Source organism: Macrobrachium nipponense, chromosome 9, assembly GCF_015104395.2.
Source record: "Macrobrachium nipponense isolate FS-2020 chromosome 9, ASM1510439v2, whole genome shotgun sequence".
NCBI lineage: Eukaryota > Metazoa > Arthropoda > Malacostraca > Decapoda > Palaemonidae > Macrobrachium > Macrobrachium nipponense.
In genome coordinates, this window is record NC_061110.1 from 50,216,382 (window position 1) to 50,230,460 (window position 14,079).

General features: G+C 37.1%; 1 pseudogene; it reads right to left on the reverse strand.

The window, feature by feature from the left end:
• The window catches only part of LOC135218403 (TIMELESS-interacting protein-like), a 152,715-nt pseudogene extending 151,425 nt beyond the window's left edge, over nucleotides 1-1,290 (reverse strand).
• Between the last annotated feature and the right edge of the window lie 12,789 nt (nucleotides 1,291-14,079).

Consider the following 14,079-nt stretch of genomic DNA (forward strand, 5'->3'; position numbering starts at 1 on the left):
TTGGCAAAATAAACTTTATAACTGGAAAAAATTGTTACTCGATGAAGGAGTGCGATTCTTCAAATATGTCGAAAGGAACGTTCAGTCAAGAGAAAAGTTGTGAAAATAATGATTCAAATGAAACCGATCTTGAAAGAGAGCTTATGATTTCTGCAATGGTGTTTGCCTCTACTGGAAGAATGAGAAGATTCCCGAAGAAAAGATTCAGAAACTTGAAAAAATGAATTTCATGAAATAACTTTAGAAATTGAATTTGCAGACGATGAGTGGGCCTTCGATATGTTGGAGGTTATGTGGCATCTAAATTTCCAGATTATCAGTTCTTAGGATGTAAACTTAAAATAGTGAAAGGTACCTGGATTAGTGCAGTAAAGCAACATGATGATAAATTAAAGGAACCAAGTGCTGAGTTATTTGAAAAATTAAAGGTAACAGAAAAAATTTTTCAAACATAGTACAATGGAGAGAATACACTGAGACCAGGCAATGGAGTAGTATTATGCGACTTGGCACGCCATATTGAAAATTGTTTATCCTTGCCTTTTAAATTAATAGTTTTTTGTCAGATGTGGGATGTTTTTTAGGATGAGAGCTCTGAATGCCCAAATTTTATCAAGTAGGCAAAAAAAGAAAAATATGCATAAATTCCTAACTAAATAATGCCATGAAAACTTTAAAAATTGTTGTTTTTTTCACTTTTACTAGCCTAAGTATTTTTCACTTCCATTATGAAGCCAGATATTGTTATGTGTTATCTATGTCGATCTATGTCAGTTTATTAAATAATGTACTGTAAAATTACACATAAGCCTTTGTAAATAAATGCCAGGTCAAATGTTAATTGAATATTTTTTTAAGTCCTGTCAAGCATATTAATTTAAGGTTTCTAGGTATTATAGCTATATTAGAGAGCCAAACATTATCAATCCACGATTTTGTATGTGTAGTACAGTGACCTATATGAATTCAAAAGAACACCAAACGTATACAAGATAACAGAGTGAAAAGGACATCTTACAGGCCTAGCTAATCTCTTCGACCCAAGGTACTTAAGTTTCCCAAGGTAGGTAGTACTTGCCTTGACCGCTCCCACCCTGGCCTCCAGGCCTGTCATGGAAATACCCCACAACTACCCCCGCGACCAAAGTGACTGTACCTCTCTCCCTTATTCTATATAGGTACCTTGGTTTTCCCCAAGATAAAATCTTTGTTCAGACTAAAATCGGAGTGGGGAACGTTCATAGGCTACTCTCTGAAGTGTGTGTCAACAATGTCAATCGTTCCGACAGTCGTTCATGCAATCACCGTTGCTTCTGTATTCTTACTTACTCCTGAGTTCCAATTGGCTTCAGTGGTTTCGAAAACAAAATTACCTTAATCTTAATTTCTGACGTCTAGAAGAGTAGCAATCTTGTTTAAGGCGCGAACCCTGGTATAGTAGTAGTTATGGGTCGAGGCAATGCCTTTGTAACGGCGCTTCTTATCTTGAGGTTTTTTTTTTTATTTTTTGAGCTTTTTCCTTTTTCTCTCTTTTTCCACATCAAGTATATGGTTTCTTTTCTTATTTCGTTGTTACCTGTGAATAGAAATTTTCCAACTATGTCACTTTCCTTCTCTTCATAGGGTTGTTGTAGCCCTATTGCTTTAACACGTTCTTCTCTATAAGTACAACAATATAAGAGGAAATGAGATATGTGAGGAATTCCTCCCACAACGATTTTATTTTCTAATATTTTTGTGTATTCACTTGTTTCCATGCTTTTTTTCTATTATTATAGTTATTAGTGTCTGTCTCATAAGAAATTATTGATTGATTTTCACTGCGTATTGCCGTCTGTCAGGTAATCGACAGACAGGAACTATGTTACTGTATTTGTATTCATGTGAAAACCAAATATATTCGCATGCCCATATATTTTGTAAAGAGATATTACGTCTACATTGCATGACAATAATAAGGGTGAAAGAACCACATCTATTCGAGAATGACACTCTTAAAATTATTTTATAACTGATTTTTGCTATGTTCTATTACGTAGTATCTGTGGTGCGGTTAGCAATTCTCGAAAAGAAAGATTTTACACAAAGACCGCAAAGTCTCTTTTGACATAAACGCCGGTTTGACGTTTTAGTTAACGAAGGTTATATAATTACTGTTTTACGGTTCATGATAATTATCAGTTTTGTCTTTTATTTTATATATGAAAATTGTTTCCTCGGCGTTTGGTTGAATGTATTATTTGCGGCATATTTAACGGTATTGGGTAAAGAGTTGGTGTCCAATTGGGTCTCTTTTGTTTGTGCCTACCGCCAGAGAAGCCATTAGGAGAGGTCAAAAGATCGGGAGGGGAAAGGAAGGGTAGTAGTTCGCCACTCTGAACGCTCCTTTGCGTGCCCCTCTAGGAGTGTGTATGCGTATGTGCGTAGTACTTTTGTATGGGCATGATATCACCCAAAATTGTATTGACACACACCACCAATTAATTCATTACATTTAATAAATATGTTGAAGTTGCACACTATTATATTTGGAATTTATTTTTGACAACGAACTTGAATAATTATTGTAAAGTTTTTTTATGTTTCTGAAAACCTTGTAGCCAGTTCTGCATTCGTGGTTAATATAACTTGTGTCTTTTCCCCAACAAAACCCGAATGCAGGACGGAACGGACAGCTTCTTGGCTCAACTTTTGAGGTGACCTGTTATCTAGTGTTGTGTGTGTGGATTTAGAAAGGGCGATTGTCCTGGTTCTTTGAATTTTGTCGTAATTTGTTTCATTTGAGTGCCATTGATTTACAATTCCCCTTGAGTGATTAATTTCATTTGTCACTTATATGTTATTACTCTCTGATATGTTTAACTTTTAGTTATTAAATTAATTTTAACAACATTTATCAAATGCGTTTCAATATCCTTCGATTTATTTCATTTTTCCTATGTTTCAGTTTTGTGGATGGTGAATAGAAATTGATCTGATAAACCTTTATTGTGTTCATACTTTAAGGCTATGCAAATAACTTTTAGAAACGAGATAACACAGCGGTCCTCCAAGGTCTGAAAATCAACCCGTGAGTGCTCGCAACATTTAGAGAAAGAGAGAGGCGCGTACCTCTCGTCGTATCTCGTGTAGCGATATATGATCTGAGTTCATGTCTATAAGGACTGCTCAGTAAGTGAAAGTAATTAATTGTGGTACTATTCATTAACGCTATTGGTGTGTTATCCTCGTTAATAATGAATTGGGTTGAGAGATCCCCGTAATTTAGAAACCGCAAAGGGAGTTTTGTGGAGTTGTTACGTAAGGCTTTTAGCGGTTTTTGACCAAGTAACAACGTTAAGCATATAATACAGTCCACTATAAGTCCATCTTTTTCGCCACAAAATATGTCTTCTACTGTATTATGGCAAAAAGGACAACAGGTGTTCTCATTCTGGTGCCTTTTTGCTATATTTAATTTAGAGTTAGTTCTGGCTTTGAAGAGAAGTATTGAACCTGTAGAATTATCATAAATTTCTTCATCTTTTATTTCTCTTTTTGTAATAGTAAAGTATTATAAGTAAGGATAAGACTTTGAAACGGCTCCCCTGCTCGTTTTATTTTTGCCTGTGGTAGTGCTTGTTTAAGTATTTTTCCCTTTAATACCATAAGGTTTTGATAAAATCTGTTGTATTTTAAGTCCCATATCTTGGCACATGCGTGAATAGTAAGATGATGGCTATTAGCGTTTCTTTTTCTTCCCGATATATTTGCTGCACGACTCTAAAACTAACAATTTAGAGCTTTTCCTACTGTATTAAGTAAGAAATGATGCCTGTCTTCGGTTACTTCTTTACTTTATCTACATTTAGTATCTCCACCTTTAATTTTTCCTATCATCTAGTTCTAGTATGCTTAATCTAGCTCTGCTAATCAGCATGGTTTCCTCCCTTGTGTTTTCCTCATGTTTCTATTGTTTTTTCAAAGTTGATTTTTTAAAGAAGTCTCCATTTCTACGCTTTTTTCCAGTCTCTTATCATATATAATCCCAGATATTTCTTATCAATTCCTTTCTATTTTCATTTTCCTCTTTCGACAAGGGGTCGAAAACTAAACCAAACTAAAAGAATGTCTAACTGTCAGTCGGAGGAGCTTTCTCGCAACTTGATAAAAAAACTGCAATTAGTTGTGCAAATTAATTTATATCTACAAAATGATTCGAAAGTGTTCGTTATGATAGAATTTTTACCTTAGCTACATTCTCCAAAACAGTTTACAAACGCTGGCTGAACGTGCATTCATATTCTCAAATAGCTGAGGTTCTTGTACGAAGACTTCGTAAAATTTCCAGTTGTCATAAATAAAAAAAGTATTAACCACGTCTGTAGCTATTTCATGGTATGTTTTTTATGATAACTATATACACCTGATATTAAGTGCGTTCGCTTCTATCTGGCAACGCAGATTATCTTTTTATGCCTATCTGATTAGAAATTATCAGTTTTGATAAATTTATTAGAAATAAACCTAAAGAAAAAACGCTGACCGGACTAAACTACTACTCGTTAGAAAGGGTTATGAATGTCGCTGGCAGTTATCAGATATTAAATGCGTCATTATCTGCTCCGATAATGTTATTATTGTCAAGTCACGAAACGCTGGAAACCCAAGTTGAATTAGTCTGGTCGTCATTCAAATCGTTGGTCGTCATGTCAGTCACGGAAAAAGGTAATTTTTTGTTTCTGGGTTTTTGTATAATATATGTATATATATATATATATATTTCATATATATATATATTTACGCATCTTGACCCATTGCCTTTCAATAATAATTCGTCCTTTGGAACTTGGCCGACAGAACGCCAGAAAGAAAGCAAGATTTCATATTTCTCGTAACCAACCATAATCACGAATATGTAATTCCACGAAAAGAAATTATTACTCGATTATGATAATGTTCCGCATGTGAGTGAGTGATCGTCTTCGTAGCGGTCAGCGTTACTAATTTCATTGGGATTTTACCGTTGTCAGTAATCTACCGATCGTTTCTGTTTATAGCACGTTTATCGTCTCTTCCGACTGTTGAGAATTTACCGGAAAAATGCCGACCATCGCTCGTCTGTCTCATAATCTTCGTTACTAATTAGCGTTTCCGTAAAGTTTTTTTTTTTTTTCCAGGATGAAATCATCATTGCACGTATTCAAACATTCAATATTTAATTATGCAGTTGTTTGTACATTGTGGCAATAAATCATAACACTTGAAAAGTTCATCACTCCAGATAAAAGTTTACCACATTTTGGTTGTTATTGTTACGGTCTTGATACAGTGTGTTATTCCTGTCACTCGTGTCCTTGCCCTGGATTGTTTGCTCAGTCAAGAAAACAGCCTCCTGTTCCCTCGTCGGTGATTATATCTTTGCTAACGATGGACCATTCATGTCAAGATTTGCCAGCAACATCTGAGTAATTTTGCAATGACATTCCGCTTATAGTATTTAAAGAGCATATGATGCTCTGCGTTCAACGTGGAATTCTTTGCCCTTAGGCGATCTGCTACATGCAGAAAAGGATATGGTGCGGACTGGGGACACGTTGCGTTTTAGGCAACAGAATATTCGGAGCATATTATTCTCCAAATATTTTGTGTTTTCTACGTAATTTGAATTCCTTTTAAATCAAATTAACACCAGATAACTGAGTTGCGCATTTTGTTTGTTGAGGTATTCATCTCGCTTGTCGAATAATAGGCAATAAAAAAAAAAAAAAAAAAAAAAAAAAAAAAAAAAAAAAAAAAAAAAAAAAAAAAGTCACCCAAATCCGAAAAAAAACTTTCGAACAAAAAAAAAAAAAGAAAAAAAAAAAAAAAAGTCACCAAATCCGAACTTTCGAAGAAGAACACGACAGCAAAATATGTGACGATCTGTCAATCTGCTCAGACAATATTAATCAGGAAGGGTCTCAGGCAGCAGATGTGTATTCGTTTTGTATCATATTTTCGCGTCTTTTCACCAAGATGACAAAGACCGGGTTGGCGCAGAACTGCAGGCGCGTCTCTATGGAAGCATGTCTTTAAAATAAGTCAGTGAAGACAACAGAATGTCGTGCAATTGTTTTCCACTATAATTTCGTTGGAAAGAAATCTGCGTCTACTTCTGCTTTTCATACCGTCAGTTCATGACCTCTTTATCGGTAGCAGAACACCCGTATACCGTACGTACTATAGTAGATTCACATCACCCGTGCAATCTGAATGTCTAAGGCCAGTCCCGTTACGAACGCTATACTGATTGGCTGTTGAACTTGATTGGGCCAATCACATGGTTGGAAACTCTCAGTCTCTCTCGAGATTCACATAAGCAGGATACATGTTCCACCTCTCCTGAGGGATACGTCTGGCAAAAGTATCCCTCAGGAGAGATGGAACATACATCCTGCCTATGTGAACTCTCTCGAGAGACAGAGTTTCCAGTCCTGTGATTGACTTTTCAACACAACAGCCAATCAGGAGCGTCGTAAGGGATTGGCCTAGACATCAGATGCAGGTTGATGTGAATCTACTATACCTAAAGGGATACATAATCAGCATTATAAATATAGGCAAAATTCAGTTAATTACTTTGAATAGTTAGTAACACATTCAAATGCATGGTGAGATTACATCATTCGTGTTAATCTTTTCGGTGTCATCACCCTCCACTTAGAATCTTAGATGTAACACGCTGTGGTACAAGGTTTCGAAGTGGGCTACAAGGTTGAAGGGTCCCGTACACAGAAAAAGTCATTGTCCGATTAACGTTGCTCTTCTGATATGAGCCATTTTCCTTTCTCCTTCTTGTTTCACGTGCACCTCTGGCTTGAATATGTAAAATATTAACTCATGCAAACTAAGAGTCAGCTGCCACGTTAACGAATGAACATAAACAAACAATGTCTTGCTGAAACAAAATGTTCTTGCGAACAAAAATGTAACCTGGCGTTATGAAACTGTGGTCATCGCGCACAGAGGCCATCACAAGTAGTGTAGATAAGACGAATAACAGATAAAGCCTTGCGCGTTCTGTACCATTTATTTCCTTGACAGTATTGCGTAAATAGGTTTGAAATGAAATGTGTTTGGCATAAACTATTTTAGGGTGAGCGTGACACACTCGATATTATTTCAATGATTGCATCCCATCAACAAAATTATGTATTAAGAAACAGATTTACTCGCGCGAATATTATTGAGACACCTCTAGGAATTTTATATATGTATTAACCATTCCTTACTGGAATTGCTTGTGAATATAATGACCATTGACGAAATTAAGTCATTTATTCTACCATATCCCATAGAAAAAACCCTAATTCAACAGACGGAATATCGAAAAAATGAATGCATACCTCTTCCAAGGAACTGTTACGCTAAATCAACAAGATAATCTGCGCCATTAAAAGACATTAACAAAGATGAGTTAGCAAAATATCAAAATGAAGTCAAATGAGCACAAAGCGCCTCAGTGGCATGGTTGGTATGGTGTTGGCGTTCCACCTCGGTGGTCGCGAGTTCGATTCTCGGCCATTCCATTGAGGAGTGAGAGATGTGTATTTCTGGTGATAGAAGTTCACTCTCGACGTGGTTCGGAAGTCACGTAAAGCCGTTGGTCCCGTTGCTGAATAACCACTGGTTCCATGCAACGTAAAAACACCATACAAACAAATGAGCACAGATCAACTGGAATGATGAATATGGTTAAATAAAAATCGGAAATATCGGCGAAGGGTCAGCTATTGGAGTTTTTGTTTAACTATGAACAGGTCTTGGTCTAGATCGGCACTGAAGTTCAGCTTTAGTAGGTCCAGTGCTGATGGGCTTTGCAAGCTGACTAAGACTGGCATACAAATCAGAAACAAAAACTGTGAGATTAACAGCCCCAGTAATTGTATAAACTGATTTGCTCCAATCCCCGACTGAATGCTGCAAAATTTCCATCAACATTTCATACACCCAAGTTGAAGTTCCCCGTCCCTTCACTGTCCATAAGGCACTCTCACGCTCGTTACCTCGAGGAGCGGAAATATCAAATGGGACTGTTGATTCTCTTCCACCGTTTTAATTTCATCACCAAGAAGGATGTACTACCTGTTGGTCTCGCCATTGATGACAATATAGGGCATGTTTAAAAACATATAGCCAACCATATATGCAATTAGAGTTCCGTCTGAATTGAACTACCACTGAAACCCAGAAAGGTTTCTGGATGCTTTAGTAAGAGGTATTCATTTCCGTATGATGCCATGATGCCTCTTTCAGTTCTTACAGCCTAATAATCAAGTTCTGTGATCAGAACGTCAATGTATAGATTCTGGCATGAAAATGCAAAATGGTCGTGAATACAGAGGGCAAAGCCCCTTAAAGTCCCTTCTGAGCCTTTTGAACACTTGTGTGCATTCAACAAGAGCTTTATGAAACGAGGAATCAACTGTACACATAAAAAAAGGCGATCTGTAAACAATCTCCAGACATCTTCAGTTTGATGAGGAAGGTTCTTCACCTGAAAAAAAAAAAAAAAAGTCATGTCACGCTTTGGTGACACAGATTCAAGTGAAGGTCAACCAGATAATCACTATCAACGATAAACTGAGTCATATTCCTAACACCTAACTTATCATCTCAAGACTTGAATTTTGCAATTCTTTATTTTATCAAGTTCCTGTTGAAGTGTTGTACTGATTTCATCTTTTCCTGACCCTCATTTTTGAGTGATCTCAGTCTGCAGGTAAAAGCACTAAAACGCGGCTACTTTGAATCGATGACGCCAAACGCTTAATAATTCGCGCCACAGCCATTGTTTCATTCGGCATAAGTCTGCTGAGATGAAATATAAAATTTAGACCTAAGGACAAGTGCCAGGACCTATGAGGTCATTGAACACTGAAAGGGAAACTGACGGTAAAGATCTCTGAAAGTATAACAGGAGTAGACCTTACAGTTTTACTATGAAACCATTGTTAGTAGATGATGAAAAGTAAGATGGAAGAAAATGAATATGAAAGGAGGTACAGTAAAAGGAATAAAAGGTTGCGCAACTAGGGGCAGAAGGGATCCTGCAAAGAATCTTAAGTCATGCCTATAGTGAACCGAGTGAGGTGCACTGACGGCACTATCCCCTGCGAGAATAAGCTTCCTCAATTTCTCTGTTTTAGATTGCAAATTACACTTGCTCCGTTTGTGCAGTACAAAACGACAATTCCTTCAGCTTGGAATCGGCCGTGAAAATATTCAAGCTGACAAAAATCACATGCAACTAAACAGTAGCCTTAGGATGCTTTCCTATAAGACCATGCAGTACATAGGCTCAACTTGAATGTCCGATTTCCTTGCATTTTAATACACTTAGGCTGCAAACCTTTAATTCAAGTGGTAACATAGTTCCCTTTTAGGGGTGGATTCGAATTTATTCATACTAGTTACTAGGAAGTTGTAATTCCTTAATGCTACAAAGATGGATAGAAACTACCGCAGTTCGTATAAAAAATGCTTGTCAAATCAGATATAATTTGCTACGGCTGAAATACTTTCTTAGCATTGTAGCAAAATGTGAGGAAATGAAGACGTTAAGAGGCCATTATGGCTGCTAATAATGAAGGAATATCTGGTGAAAGTAGCCTGAAGATTCTAAAGAATCTTTATCACTCCACAAAGCAAAATAAACTTCCAAAATATTAATTTAAAATGGCAAAGTTGACTATTCCAATTCTAGTAAACCTGTCTCAGCTCGACACATATGGTTCTTGGTTCCTGTTCCTAAGCGCTCACTCCACAAACACAGTTGCGGGCTCACTACACTGTTTGTGAGGTGCAAAGCTTTATTCACTTAATTGTTTACTTTACTCATTATTTAGTTTAACTTTACTTTATGTTACTTCAAAATGTTTATTTTAATTCATGTCTATTGTCCCTTTTCGCAGCCAAATTAACCTCGAAAAATTACAGATATTTCTTGATTAGATATTTCCAATATTTCTACTTTACTTTTACCCCAACTCTCTTTTTCATTTCTTCTTCTTTATAACTGAGGCATAGCCGTGCTACTATAGCTTTGACATCCATCGCTTTCCAGGTCAAGAACATTCTTAATTTTGAGGGCTATCCTTATATATTCTCCCAGTTTTCTGTTAGGGGATATCAGTGCCCCTAAATTTATATCCTGATCTGATTTTGGTAGCGATTTACACATGGATAAATGTTCGGTGGTGTCCTTCTCCACTGCATATTTCACAGACCTCGTCTTTAAACTTGCCCCGGAAGTTAGCCTTTAAGTTCAACATATTCAGTCTGGCTTTCATTATGATACAGCATCCTTTGTTTCCAGTTCCCTTATATATTTGTTTTCCTCGAAGTTATCTATGAATCTCGGCTTCTTCTTTTCTTTCCTCTTTTCTCTCTCTTGGATATCTTGATTGATTCTTATCTTTATTTCCTTTTTCAGAGCTGCTTTGGGATATTCTCTTAGTCCATTAATTTCTATATCATATTTGGTGCATATGTTCACCACGCTTTTTGTCCAACATTGCCCATATGGGGCTCTTAACTGATCTACTATTTCTTTTATTAATCGTTTCTCCTCCGAATTTATAATGTCATGGAAAAACATTATTTTCTTATCATCTATACTGTAGGCTACTGGCCATATGCCGGACTCCGCTATAATTCCCCAATACGGCGGGCCCTAAGGTTGTTCATACATTCCTCGGAGGATCCTGTATTGCATTTTCTCTTGCGCATTTAACTAATTTTCAGTTACGTTACTCCATGTCTCTATGTTATATGTGTGTGCATGGGCTAAAATAGATTTTCTTCTTCTTGGTTATGCTAAGTTTACTTTAAGTAGCTGTGTACTACGCTTTAATCTTACCATGAAAAGGAAGTTCCATAATTTATTTCCCATATCTTCTGCTATGATGCGCGGCTTATGGTGATAAGTGCACCCAAAAAATGTAAGAAAATCGAGAGGTTAACAAGTTGTAAAGTCAGTGATGGCTGCTATTTCCTCATTAGTCTCTCCACAACCCTTACTGTTAGAACACCATAGGCCTAATGCAGGAACAAGGGCTACAGTCTAGCAATCCACATCAAGTTCAACATCATCAGTTAATTTCTACACAAACAGCATTAAATGTAAACGTTCGTTTCTTTTCTCCAGCACCTGACACTTATATTGGACTTCTTATTTTCAGAGATTCTCCAGTAACCCAGTATGTTCTACTTCTCAGTTGTTTTATTTCTCTACAGATACAGAAACGTTCTGTGGTGTCGACAGACTCTACTTAACTTACATCACCTTCTTCATTTCTCGTTTAGGCTTGTCTTTGTACATCTGCGTTTCTTCAATTTACTCAGATGTGAACACTGACTAGCCGAGGTTATGGAGATGGCTGAGATGAAACACCTACGTTTCTTGGTACATCTTTATGGATATAACATACTACACAAAACCGCTCCTTTTAAACATTAAGAAACACACTAGTACACTGTGTGGCGGGATCACAAGCAGGACAAGCAACTAAGACCTCCCCACATTTACGTTAATCAATCCCGGCTTACAAATTTTCCCCAGCCACACTTTCCCCTTTACGTTACTTTAATTACTAAAAGGACACTTGGTTCAGCAAAGCAAAAAACAAATCTCAAAAACATTTACTCACCAAGAAACTTGACACGATCAGGGCGAGAAGCTGCGCTTTCAACGTGGTATGGCCGTTGAAAAATAAACTCCACTGCCACTAGCAAACTGTCAAACACCAAACCAACTGTCACCAACAAACTGCTGAATACTTACACAAAAATACACCAAACAAGCACCAAGTCTACACACCAATTCACAAACATCAAACACGACAAATCGCTCACCAATTCGACAACCACAGATGGACACAAGCACGACAGAACTCGATTATCAAAACTTATGTGAAATACACACAGACGACTATCCTGACTGACTACCTCTCACTCCAAATGCCTTTATTGACTGACTGCTCCTGAGTGACTCGAATGCTCGGCGACCGAGCCACTTAACGAGCCAAAATGCCCACCAAACAAGCAGTTCATTCGTCAACCACCCATTAATCATTCACACCCTCTCTCTCAAAATGAAAAAACAAAACAGGCACAAACCTTCCCCTTACTATCTTAACAATAATTATAAACATAAAAATGCAATATAATAAATTCGCAAAACATCCAAGACCCTTCTTATCACTTCTGACGAACGCAAAGAACCCAACGAGGCAACAGACGAAACAACCAGCCACTCTTGCTTTTCTCTCTCTCTCTCTCTTCCCTTCTCTCTCTCTCTCTCGCTTTCCCTCCTCTCTCTCTCTCTCTCTCAAGCAACCCTTGAAAATGTCGTCAAATGCAACCAATTCATCAATTCCCCCATAACTGCAGTTTCCATTTACAAATCTCAATCTTGTCTTTTCTGTTTCTTTCTTCTATTTTCCTTTATGCTTTAGTTAATATTTTCCTTTCATTTGTAAGTGAGTTTTTTTTTCTGTAATCTCCTACCTCGCATACCTTAATTTCATATTTTGTATATTTCTAATAGAATCTTTCATGGTATTCCACATATGGTTCCTTGATTTGATCTTCCACTACGTACATCTTTAACTCATCTTTTATTACATGACGCTTCTATATTATGTAAAAGCATCACATTTTGATACTTGACTCTGTTCTCCATTGACCTTATACCTGTCTGCCATCAATTTCCACTCGACTTCTTTATATGATGCTGTTGCAACATGTTCAAACATTCCACTGATTATCTTGTTTTGAAGTCAGTCTAGGACTTTCATTTCTTCTTCGTTTTTTATCGATTAAGTCTCAACATTTGCAAATCATTCAAATATTAGTCATCTTACCTGAAAAGCCATCCTACTCAGTTGACATTTCAAACTATAACTTAATTTTCTGTAACATATATTCCATTTTATCTTGACTGTTGCATATGCTTAAGCTTTGGTCTCCTCGTTCTGAGTATCATCCCCTAAATTCTTAGTACACGTTTTACTCTTTTAATACTTCCATTTTTAGGTGTTTCTTTAACTATGTTGTTTTCTTTTTTCTTATTTCATAAAACTAATATTGCCGAATCTAAACTCTTTTAATATTCCTTACTGTTTATTGTATTTACTTTGCTATTATAGTTGAGCATAATTTTTGTTACATTTGTTTCCACAAGAAGACTTAATTATTGCTTTATCTTTTCATTTCATCCCTAGCTCTTTAAACATTATCTATCAAAATATCTATAGGTACAAATCAGCCCACAAACTGTAATTAGAAGTCCTCAAGTAAGTTATAATTTAGCATTGGATTCAGTCTCTTAAGGCGCTGTCACACCAGTGAAATTTCCGATGACTTTTGATTTTGACGTCGACTTTTCATGTTTAGACGACCACTTTCTGGTGTCGTCGTCACGAATTTTGAAAACGGTACCGATCGAATTCAATCCATCGCATCGCTACCGTCGACTTTATTGTTTGTTTATATTTCGGAGAGCGCGCAAATTTCCAAGTCATCAGATCATGCAAGATGGAGTTCTTGGTGCAGAGCAGTGTTGCCAAAGCGCGGAGAAACGACCAAAAGTGCGGAGAAGATTCGAGGGGGAGTCATTGAATGCAGAGCTGCGGACTGCACTTAAGGCGCTGTCACACTAGCGAAATTTCCGTTGACTTTTGAATTTGACGTCGACTTTCCATGTTTTGACGACGACTTTCCGGTGTCGTCCGTCACGAATTTTGGAAAACGGTACCGATCGAATTAAATCCATCGCTACCGTCGACTTTATTGTTTGTTTATACCTCGGAGAGCGCGCATTTCAAGTCATCAGATGCAAGATGGAGTTCTTGGTACAGCGGTTCTTGGTACAGCGGACAAGATTGCCAGAACAGTTTTTGGTCGAAGATATGGGGGAGAGACGATGCTTATGGGACCATAAGTATGATAGTTTTTTGAAAAAGTCTTAAATGAAAAAATTACCAAGAGATCACCATGCGACTAGGGAAAACTTTCCTGAACTTGCTGACTTTATACAGATAAGCATGCTATATC